This window comes from Candoia aspera, chromosome 14 (genome assembly GCF_035149785.1).
Source record: "Candoia aspera isolate rCanAsp1 chromosome 14, rCanAsp1.hap2, whole genome shotgun sequence".
Classification (NCBI taxonomy): Eukaryota; Metazoa; Chordata; class Lepidosauria; order Squamata; family Boidae; genus Candoia; species Candoia aspera.
In genome coordinates this window covers 1,780,031-1,789,104 of record NC_086166.1, presented here as the reverse complement: position 1 = coordinate 1,789,104, position 9,074 = coordinate 1,780,031, and the positions used below count along the sequence as shown (strand labels likewise).

The following is a 9,074-nucleotide window of genomic DNA, read 5'->3' as shown; positions in this document are numbered from 1 at the left end:
TCGACGCCCCCCAAGGACTCCGTGCTCATTTCCAGCACCGTGGCTCCGTTCAGACATTGTCTCTGGGGAAATGAATGCCCTCGGCCTGTGCCTCCTGCTTCACGCGTTGGCTTCCCTGGCTGATACGGATCTTTCGTGTGAACTTCTGCCCAAGTGCGGTTCTCCGTTGCACCCGGAGGGGCTGTTGTTACGGCTGCCTGGGCCGGTTTCCTGAGGTGAAGGAAACGGGAGGGCGAGGGTGAGTCCCGCTGGCCCGGGGCCGGGCTGATCGTGGCGGACGACTGGGGAGAGTCCGCTCTCCGATCCGTCCTCTTCTCTTGACCAGAACAGTGATGGGGGAGGCTTTCCAAAGGAGAACCCTCTGGAAAGATTTACGCCTCAGTTTTTCAGTCAAGGGCCTCTCTCTGTCGGAATGCACCTGTTCTGGACCTGGGACGCCTTTGCCGTGAGATGAGGCCAGCTCAACGGAAAGAACTGGGACCACTGGAATGAAATCAACCTGCGCCTTCCTCTACCACCACCCTTGGTTGATGGGCTGAAGAACCGAATGGCCATCTGGGTCCTCTGCAATGGCCAACGGGGGACTTCGCTTTTGGACCTCCCAAGACTTGGGTGCCTCTTCCCATCCGTGCGTCGCTTTGACTGTCCTTCACTGTCATTGACCCGCGACAGAGCCAGGCCGTTGGAGAGAGTGTTGGCTTGCGGAGGGGGGGGGGAGTTGGGCAGAGGGACACGGCCGCTTCACAAGACGGCCGCCACAGAGAAGATGCTGTGAGCATCAGCCGTTCCCTTTCGTCTCTTGGCTGTCCTAGCTCAGAACATCCTGTGGCGGAATGGGCACAGATGTTGGGCACAACTGATTGGTTAAGCATCCGATCAGTTATCCTAGTTACCTTCACACAGAGTCGTCTAGAAACCCCAGTCCTCGGATCTGGGTAGGGGAAGGCAAAGGTGGCATTGGTCGTTCTGGGGGGTGGGGGGTGTCGCAGGATGGATGCTCAAGACCCGCTGGAAGGGGCGGGGGCAGGGGGGCAGTCGGGCTCTGCGCCTGGTTGCCTTGCCTGCGCCTTTCCCTCTCTCCTACGGGGTTTCCCCTGCATCGAAGTGTCTTCCCAGTTCTTATGCTAATGAGGTGCATTAATGCTTAATGACTGCGAACAGGGCTGTTTAATTGCACCTATCTGTGCAGGAGGCACGTTGACGTGTAAGAGGGAACGACCGCGCGAAACAGCTGCGTGCCCTCCCGGACAGTCTTAATTACACGGAAAACGAATGAGATCTAAACCGCCAGGACAGCGATTAGCTGAAAGAGGCAGGTGGTGCGCCCTGCCGAAAGTGCCGAAAACTCAGGAGCTAACTGGAGGGCGGGGGAGGGGGGGGGCTGGCGGGGCAGCGGGAGGGGGCCAGATTCCCCAGCTCGCCACCGGAAAGGCGAACGTGGCGAGCCCCGCTTACGCGCGGCTTTTGCATCGGGTGGGGACGGGCCCCGCGCAGCAGATTAATTTAATTAATTTATTGCAGTTAGTTTGGCAAAGGCATTATCTGTCGTCTGGAGCGGAATACTGAGCAGGGCCTATTAATGCGCTGCCAGTAAATCTTAAGGCAGGAAGAAGCGAGACGCGAGGAGGCTCCCCCGTTGCTGCGGCGTTATCTCACCGGTGCCCTGGACACCGCTAGCCGTGTCTGAGTTACAAAGGGCTTTTCCTTCCCACCCCCTGTTCCTGCGGGGGGCGGGGGGCTTCGTGCCGACGCAAAAGAGCTTTCCTCCTCTTTGTTACCAGCTTTGCATGTGACCCCCGCCCCCAGAGGCCGAGGGGAATGTGGTTCAGATGCCGTCGCTGTTCCTCTGGTGGAAGCTCCAGAAGGAAGCTGGTTTGTCACAGAGGTAGTGAGCTACCTGTCGCGGTCCACCATCTGCTGCTAATTAATGACGCTCGCTCGCTTGCAATTACGTCTGGGGTCTGGCGGGGCTGGGAAGGGAATATCGCTGCCCGGTCAGAAAGGGAGAGGGCGGGCGATTTTTGTGCGTGGAATTGATCCATCCCGGTACCTAATTGCTACCACATTTGGAATCATGGGGGTGCACGGTAGGGGGAAAAAATGCAGGGGAACGGGAAAGGCATCGCTCTCCCGGATTAAAGCAGGATAAGAGGGCTGCTAAATTCCGATTCCTGCCTTAGTCTTGCACCCAGGCCTTGTGCTCCAGACTTGATTATCCCTCCTGAGAAGCAAGCGTGCAAGGATGAGAGTCGGGAGGGGCAGGATCCAGGGAAGAGAACAGGAGGGGAAATGGGGTTTCCAACTAAGGTGCAAACTCTGATGCTGAGGCTTTATGCCAGTGTTTCTCAACCTTGGCAACTTTAAGGTGTGTGGACTTCAACTCCCAGGACTCCCCACACCTTAAAATCCACACACCTTAAAGTTGCCAAGGTTGAGAAACACTGCCTTATTTATTTTACAGTCAGGAGGGCTGGGATCAGCTGATAGGATGATATCCTGCAGGTCTGGCCTTGAACACCTCAATTCCACCCTTGGAGAGCAGGGAGCCCCATCTATTGGGTTGTAGTTCTCTTGGTGGGAAATGGGGTGCTGAAATTCTGCCCTGAAACACCCCCCACTTGCCCAGCTGGGCAATGCAACTCTGCTCCAGTGCAGAAAGGGACCAAGGACCCCCTGCCCCCGGGGCGCTGATTCTCCAGGGCCACCGAAGCAGTCGAAGGCCGTGTTTGCACAGTTCCTTCATGCCTGTGTGATGGTTCCTCCCTAAGTTTTTAAACAGCACTGAATTGGCGCAAGCAGGGTGGCAGAAGATTGCTTTGTGGGTACCCAGCTGCCAACCGGAAGGATCGGATTTGGCTTGCCACCTGGAGAGGCCACCTGGCTTGTCCTTTGCCCATGGCTACACGGGCTGGCATCTTTCTTCCTCCTGATCTGCCCCTTTTCTGAGCTTCTCTCGCCTGGAGCATCTGCTCCGCTCCAGACGCAGCCAGCTTCTTCTTTTCCCCAGGTGCCTGCCTAAAATGTGATCATGGTAGGAAAGGCTCTACCACTGGGTATTTGCGGTGCCGGCTAATCAAGGTCTGCAGCAGTCAATCTGGATGCCCAAGCTGTGCCGAGACAGCCAATAACAATCAATTACAGATGTATTGATCAGCTGTCAAGGTTAACAGCCAGAGGGCTGAAAACCCGCTTGAAATCTTTTGAGGTGGAGCCAAGGCGAAGCGGCTTGGTTAGAGCTGTGCTTGCCCAGGCTTCGGCGGGGTGACCTTAATGCGTCCCCTCCCCCCCTTGGCGGGCAAGGAGGGGTGCAGCCACAAAAATAGCTCCGCGGTTCTGTAGACCTCCTTGAGGCAGCATCTGGGATGCTTCAAGGAAAGTTTGAGAGGCAGCATCTGTTGCTGCTGGACACAGCGCCGGCCGGCCACCCACGTAGCAGCCCGAACCATTTGTGGCTAGGACTTTGCTTTCAAACAAAAGGTGGGGGGGATTCCCCAGAAGTCCAACCTAGAAAGTACAAGTGACTCTCCAGTCGAGGCTCTTTCTCCACGCTAACCCTCAAGATCCCACCACACCCCAAGGAGCCCAAGAGGCAGAAGTCAGGACTCTGCAGAAGAAAGGGGGATGTGCCAGAGGTCTGGTTATTTCTCCAGAGCTGGGGATCCCAGTGGCCAAACAGGCCCCCAGGCCATTGTAATTTCTTAAAAATATTCCGTCCAAGTGGATATTGCTCATGGGGCAGGCCAATCACAAGGCCAAATCCTGGCGTTGGCTGATGAAAGCTCCAACGTCATGGATCCACTTTTGGCTTATTACTCTGTGTGGTTCCCCAGGTTGCGGCTTGTGAATCATGTTTGCCAGCTGACTGATGCCTGTGAACCAAGCCACCATGCTTTGGTCAATAAATCATAGGTGAACTATGGCTGTTGGGTGGCTTGACACTCCCTGAGCACAATCTTGAGGTCTACAGTGGAGTTGAGCTCCTCAAAGTGTTTGCAACATGTGATGGTAGCCTTTGGGCAACACGACTGACCAAAGTCATCCTTTCCCTGGACAATTGCTCATTTCCAAGTATTACCAAGGCAACAGTCACTCAGCCCAAAGCTAATCCTCTGGGTTTACTGATTCCATCTGGGTTAATGATGGGGCTAATGCACTTGGTTAGGGTGTCCGCACAACATATTGCCCATCTTGACCTAGTGAACTGTGTCATGTCAGAAGTACATAACACCCTGAAACAAAGTTAAGCTTGCCTGTTCTTGGCTTGGTGTGTGGCATGTGAATTCAGCCCCTGAGTTCATTTTTATAAACCAAACCTGATTTGTAACCTAAGGGGATATGTGATCAATCTTAATGCTACACCCAATCTTAATACAATGTGTGAACCAGGTTAGCCTTCTCCCCCCTAATAACAATTGGTATTTTTCTAGTACATATCAAAGCTAATTCTAAATGCTCTGTCACATTTTAGCACAATCAAGAATGAAAATCTTGGTTGGGGCGATGTAGTAAATTGCATTTTTCCTTAGTCCTTTCCATATTTTGTTTGTTCTTTCTTGTTAGCTGCTTCAAGCTGCGTTTTGCTTTGATGGAAACACAGGACGTAAATTGAATAAATCATCATATAGTTATGGAATCCAAAGGGGTGGGGTTGTCCCCTCTTTTGCTAGGGGTACTATAAGGACGATACTGATTTTGACAGACGAGCAAAGGAAATCTTCTGGGGCAAGGGCTTCACTTGAGGCCAGAATGTCCACCGAGAGCAGAAGGCATTGTTTTTATGCTTCTTTTAATCAGAAATGTACGCGCCCCATTCTTGAAACGGCAGGGTTCATATTTCATGGTTGAAAGCTGGGTGTGTGTGTGTGTGTGTGTGTGTGTATCAGCTTGGGTAAGGAAAAAGTCAGTGCCTCCAGTGGTAGCTCTGAAGCAGTGCAGGACACCCAACTGATCCATTCAAGACTTGGCAAATTCCAGATCGAGGTAAGAAAGGGTGCGGTGGGCTTCAGTGGCCCTCCCGAAACTCAATAGAAAGCGTGTCCAAAGAATGCTTTTTCACTCACAGAACACGAGAATTCCCTTTAAAAGGCAGAGCGAGCAAGTGGGAGAAGGAAATCGGTGGACTCATTTCCAGACCAAAGTGAGTGTAGGAGATCGACGGTTGCCACAGTGGCAGGAGATGTTGGCTTGAGAAGCAACCCCCCCAGCCAGATCTTCACAACCGTAACCCCTTAAACCCATGGGGGCACCCCAACTGTCCTTCCCCATGCCAACCCTCCATTTTTACTCTAGTAAAGATTTGCTGGGGCTCATGCCCAGTGGAGCCCAAGGCTCTTCTCTCCCTCTGTCTAACGGTGTTCAGTGTTTTAGCCAAAACACCGGCTAATTCAGCATTCGGAGGATTTGAAGAAGCTTGGAGCCCTTATACAGAATTCCCGTGAAGCTGTCAGTAAATAGGTGGATTGCTTTAAAAGTCGGGAAACTGGGGGAGGGAGGAGGGGAAATATCTGCTCATACATGAAAAGTCTTCCGTCCTTTCCTTGTTTGTTGGCTTCAAGAGAAAACGCCGCTAATAACCTTCATTTTCTTTGCGTGCTGTTCTCTGCAGCTTTGCCAAATCCCCAAACCACACGGAGGGAGAGGCCGGCTCTAAAGACTTTTTAAAATTAAATTAATTTTCTTCCCTTCCCCATCCCTCCCTCATCCATCCATCCACTCTCTTCCCTTCATCTTCATCCTCTCTCTCTCCCCCCGTGTCCCCAGCTAATGACTTCTAAGCACTCTGACATTTCCACACGGGCAGCCTCTAACAGTGCGCATTACATGCTGGTACATAAATTGGCCAGACGGCTCACGGATCCCTATAGAAACCTTCCCTCCCAGGTGAGCCTCCTGTGATTCCTTGAGAGGTGTGCTAATGGGGCGCGCATTCATTAAAGCTCTGCTGAGGTCGTTCCTTTTCTTCTGTGCTGGTTAGGCGGAGATCTTGTTACCTGCTCAGTTGCAGCTCCAATCCACGGTTCTCGGCCAGGAGGTGGTGCAGCACAGAGGCCCACTGGTGCATCCTCCCCTTGCTGCAGCTTTGCTTGGAGGCCTGAGTAATCAATGGCACATGTAGGCAGCGTTCCTGGTAGAAACAGGAACCACCTGGCACGGCAGATCTCGATTCCAGGACTGCTCCCTGCCTGGTCCGGGGTTGAGTCACCTACCTTGAAGCAGCAGGGCCGGGCGCCTTCCACGAAGCTGTGAGGGGGACCTCCAGAAATGTTGGCCAGCTTGCGACATTTCATGGGGCAAAGGGGAGGACCCTCGAGGTATGCCTGGAGAGTAACCATACTTTTTGTCAAATGTAAAGATAATGAAATTAAACTTCTCCTCGGTGCACCCCGCCAAGCCAAGTGTAATTCCTAGCTAGGAAAAGGGGCAGAGCCCCCATTGTTGTACTCATTCTCATGATGGCCCCCCCTTTTACCAACTGTTCAGCCATGAGAACCAGTCAGCTGCCAGAAGCAAAGCCCCCTCCTTATTTGCCCCCCCCAAATCCATGGAACATAAGAGAGGCCTCCTAAATAGGCGGCGTTCCTGTGTAAGACCCCAGATCTGACCCAAATGAAGGGTGCCAGGAACATGAGCAATCGAGAAGGAAGAAACAATTCACTTGGAGTCCTCGGTGTTGCAATTTTACTCCACGTCTCTGGAGAAGGAGCAGTCTAGGCTGAAACATAGTGGGCTCTAGGATAAAGGCCAATTTTGGTCGCAAGTGATTCCCCCCACCCCCTTCAACTCAACCCAACTTATCTCCAGTTGAAAAGTTTAGGGAGTTGGTGAAGAGAAACAGTTTTCTCTGTCGGAAGACTCGACAAGAACAGCTGAGACTCAGAGCAGGCAATCTTGCGCTGGTGGAACTTGGGAGACAGGCTGGCCTGTGTTCGTAGAGATTTCAACACAAGCTCTTATGTTCATTATTTAGGCCTGTAAAATAAAAATAAACTCTGAAAGCTGGTTCTTCATCATAGATACGCATGACTTGGTGGCTTGGAGTTTGGAGAACATGGAAAGGTCTGCTTTCCCAAAGGTGTTGATTGTTATTCGATTTATTGGTGAGATTCCCTTTAGGTCTGTGGGGATGATGTGGTCTTTTATCACCCAGAATTAGAAACCCACCCTATGTTCACTGGTATTAGCGAAGTAAGGAAGCGTCATATCTCTGAATCCCACACGGAGTTGCAAAAAGTAGGTAGGTGGTCACCGATGTAGAACAGTATTTCCATTTTGTCTTCCTTTGAAACTCCATTCTTGCTTGGCTGGCAGCTGTCCTCTAATCCAGCTTGGATTTTCATTGCTGGATGGGCTGGCTTTCTTCCTGCAAGGAGACCTGGTTATGTTGAACAGCTGAAACGTTCACGTAGCCTCACCTGGAACAAAAATATGTGGTGGCATTTTGAGAGAAATCTGATGGGGAAGCAAGTTGAAAGATTTGTCTGAAAGCCAATGATTATGCCCTGCACTGCTTTGAATAAATGTTGAAGTGGTCATATGTAAGGGAACCACTGATGTGCTTCATTCTAAGGACTGGTAGTGTTAGCATTTTCTTAGGCTGAAAGCAGAGGTTGTTTCTAATTAATAAATTAATTAAACTTCAGTTATAAGTTCCCTGGCAGCTTCTGGGCATGTAGTCCTCCTCTTCTCTCATACTTCTAGACCTTCCTTCCTTCCTTCCTTCCTTCCTTCCTTCCTTCCTTCCTTCCTTCCTTCCTTCCTTCCTTCCTTCCTTCCTTCCTTCCTTCCTTCTAGATCAGTAGTTCTTAAACTATCTTTCATGGAATACCAATGTTCTCCAAGCAGTCTGAATGGGTTCACATCTTCTGGGCAAGTCCCCTCTTTCATTCTGGGGCATGATCCTCAGAGAAATGAGAGGGAGACTCTAACGTGAAAACCCTGGGGACCATGAATAGAGAGGAGGTGTTGGGAGGACTCTCTCAGGTATCACGTTGAACAGTTGGAGGAACGAAACCATCACTGGACTTTTGAGATGAATGTTCATGGAAAATAGGAGCTTTTAAATGAAGAGGGCTGGAAACTTTTACTACTCCGTCCTTTAACGTGTCCTTTGTGAAAGTGGATTTTCGGTCTTTGCTCCAACCAAGACCAAGTACTGAAACAGATGAGGGTTACGCCAACTCCTAAGACTTCCTTGAACAAATCTCATTCCAGACTTTGATGCAATATGCCATCTATCAAGCTCACACCTCCGATTCAGATTTATAATCATTGTATTACATGTAAGGGGAAATAAAGAGTATTATTTAAGCACACTTAATTTTAATATTTGTCATATTTTTACTCGTTTCTTTTCAAAAGAAATCATCTGTGTCACTCACTGAAGTCATGGACTTTGTCCAGATTCGGTGTTCCAAGGACAACATGGCTGACGCTTAGTTACATGCAGAGTGTACAAAATGTACGGTATATAATAAAAGATTTAGCAGCAAGCAGTGAAACCTAAGTGGTTTTCTCACCCCAGAACACCTAAGGTGCCAAAGGGGAAATGTTCTTAGCTAGGAGAGCCAAGCAGAGCCACCACTGAATCCTAGAAGCTAAGTGGTGGAAGGGGTCTTGGAGATCTCTTGATCCAGTCACCTCCCCAGTGCATGGATCCACCATTACAACAGTCGGGACAGATGCCACCCAGCCTCTCTTCAAACCAGGGTTTCTCCACCTTGGCAGCTTTAAGGCGGGTGGACTTCAACTCCTTCAGCCTTGCTGGCTGGGGAATTCTGGGAGTTGAAGTCCACCCGCCTTAAAGCTGCCAAGGTGGAGAAACCCTGGTCTAAACAGTTCCAGCAACGCGGAGACCGCCCTCTCCTAAGACAGTCTGTTCCACGGTTGAGCTGCTCTCACTGTATTTTTTTTTCCGGATAGCCCACCCGAATCTCCTGGCTTGTATTATTATCCCCTAGTTCCTGATCCTGTCTTCTGGAACAGAATATCTTCTGGAAAATGTTTAGGAGAAGATGAGTCTTAGGTATCAGACGCAAGAAGCAAAGGAAGGCTGCTTTAGTCATCTTCTTGTCATT

At 50.6% G+C, this 9,074-nt stretch overlaps 1 long non-coding RNA gene across 1 annotated transcript; it reads left to right on the top strand.

Annotated features, from left to right (window-relative positions):
- The first annotated feature begins 1,773 nt into the window (after positions 1–1,773).
- Positions 1,774–8,312, top strand: LOC134505240 (uncharacterized). The gene is made up of 2 exons (XR_010068711.1): positions 1,774–1,885; positions 7,792–8,312. It is a non-coding gene; the product is annotated as an uncharacterized LOC134505240 (long non-coding RNA).
- The last annotated feature ends 762 nt before the right edge of the window (positions 8,313–9,074 follow it).